Below are 2,881 nucleotides of genomic sequence, written 5' to 3' on the forward strand. Positions count from 1 at the left end.
TAAGGGAGTTGAAATCTTTGTTTCTAATTACTAATTCTAAATTTTGAAACGAAACATTTAAGACATGTAAGAAAGGTTTATAAGTGCCGAAGAGTGCAACAGAATGTTCTAGAAAACAGTACCACAAACCAGTACTCCTGTGTTTGCAGAAAAGTCGTCCAAATCAGATCCTTCGAATTGTACATGCGGGGATATTCTTGATTTCGTTTTATTTGGGACAAAACCTTAAATGACGTATTGCATACGATAAGATAAAATTGAACCTAACACCTTTTCCATTTATCTTCACCCGAAACACACAAGCCTTTAACGCTTAAAACCAGGAAAGATAAAAAGTAAAATCACCACAATACCGAACTCCTAGGAACTCCTATGAAAATTCAAAATGGAAAGCCCATAAATAATTAAACAAGTTTTGTTCATAGTTAAAAGTTTCATTCAAAACCAACAATAGAGAATTGCATTGAAACAATTTTTTCCAAAATATTTCTCCTTCTCGGCACATTGATTTTGACAACAAAAACAATAGGCAAATTATTCGTATGATATATTTCATCAAGATAAGTGTAGTTAAAGTTTATTAAAGGAAACAGAGGAAATTGTTTCTTCTACGTTATTATGTCGTCAACCAGTATATGCTGTGATGTAATTAAGCAAAACACTAAAGAAATATTTCAAAACGTTTTTAAAAAAAAATCTGGAAAGAAGAAAATATCAAATTAGAAGGTTCTGATGGCGAAAAATTTAGACTTCTACGATTATTGAAGCGGGTAGGATAACATTCGTTAACCTGCAGAAGGTGCAGGAGATTGTTAAGATTAAACGAGGGACGTAAATGATAATTTCACGTTCAACATCGAGATTTAAGAAATGATAATATATATATATATTTGAAAATGTTGCATGGTCATCTAAACCATTCAAATATATGTCTTGCAGCAAAACGTATGCGTTTAAAACAAATTATATTCAAGTTAAGAACATATTTATGTGCACTATACGGACAATTTAAAAACAATAATCGACTCAAAAAACCAAGACATTTCGACTCTTGCAGATACAATGCAATGATTGATTAGCGTTTGCTCAAATGGAAAATTTAGCGCAATATGAACATAAACAATGAATTGTATGGGCTCTTTGAGGTTATTATGCTGATATTAGAACAATTTTGTTTCTCAAATTGCAACATACTTGTGTTTAGAAACGTACGGAGAGCATGGCACTCTCCATTCACAATAAATCTAATATTATATTGTATGGATGATTTTGCTGAAATGAAAAATTCTGGTTGCAATAGTTGTGTTCCACTCTTTTATGTTATATATGTTACAGTGAATTTGTATAATCAGTGATTATGTAGAATCCCTAAAATTTTAAGGGATTATGTTGAATCACTGGTCAGTTTAGGGATTATATGTAATCACTAAAATGTTCAGGGATTATGTATAATCACTCGACAAAATGTCAGGGATTATGGTGATAAATGAAATGATGAATTCGTTTTATTTATATAGAAAATGAATAAAAGTTAAATAATTCATTCTAAAATAATAAAATTAAAACATCATTATAAACATAAATTGTTAAATGTTAATCGCAATATATCAAGATGATAACCTCAATACATTGAAATATCAAGCACAACTTATTAAAATGTTATTAAGAACAATATTTCAAAACCAATCATCTATCTTTACAAACTAAATTTGGATAACATCAACTATTGCACATTTGCCCCGGTTTTCTACAGGCACATCTATTTGATTCACATCTTTTTTTACCACAACATCCACATTTTATAAAACATTGTCTTTTTACAACAACATCCACATTTTATAAAACCTTTTCATATCGAATAAGATTTTACTACACATCTGAGAGAAATAAGGTTTTCAATACAAACATCTCACGTACCAAAACTAGAGGCTCTCAAGAGCCTATGTCGCTCACCTTATCTAATTTGGTTTTGCAAAATCATGTAAATAAAAATTAAAATCATAACAGACACTACCAGTCATTCGTTCTGCCAGTTTTTCTATATATTTAGTTGCGTCAGTTTGAATTTCTTGTTCATTTGAACACAAAATACACAACACAGATGTCCCATAACCTTCTTCTCTGTTTGTTTTACCACAAATCACAAGCACTGCGGATTTACACTTAGACATTTTTTGTCATATGATCTGTGTAAACCACGATGGACTTAAAATTAAGTAGATTGCATTTCAACTAAAAACAATTTTCTGGGATAATTAAATTCTTTGCTAACAATAGGTTTAACAACAAATCCCAAACCCGATCAAAACAATAGTATACCAATGAGACGCTAATCTTAGAAATGTGCATATGACAAATAGTTCTTTTATTTCTGTATATCTACTTGTTGTTACTTTTGCTATTTTAAACATTTATTTTTTCGTCAGATATTTAAGATTTATTATTTTTCTAAATCCATGCCCACCAGCCTCCATCCTATGTTAATGTATAACGATGTAAAGAGAGTAATCTGGATGAAATATAAAAGATGGTAGGAGCCTTTAAACAATTTAAATCATGACTTACTGTTCACTTAAACTTTCAAAGAAGAAGAAAAGAATAATGATAATTTGTCTACATTTAATTTTTATCAAACAAAGGATCTTTGAATTATTGATAATCCCTAAAATCGTTTCAGGGAATTTGTAGAATGATCATTGAAATGTTCAGTGATTATGTAAAATCACTGGTCACTTTCAGGGATTATATATAATCACTAAGGATTTTAGTGATTCTACATAATAACTGAAAAATCAGGTATTCTACATTTTCACTGATTATACAAATTCACTGTAACATATACAATGTCCACGTGCTTATGTTTTACTATTTCTTAACAAAT

Source organism: Mytilus californianus, unplaced genomic scaffold (assembly GCF_021869535.1).
Source record: "Mytilus californianus isolate M0D057914Y unplaced genomic scaffold, xbMytCali1.0.p SCAF_39, whole genome shotgun sequence".
NCBI lineage: Eukaryota > Metazoa > Mollusca > Bivalvia > Mytilida > Mytilidae > Mytilus > Mytilus californianus.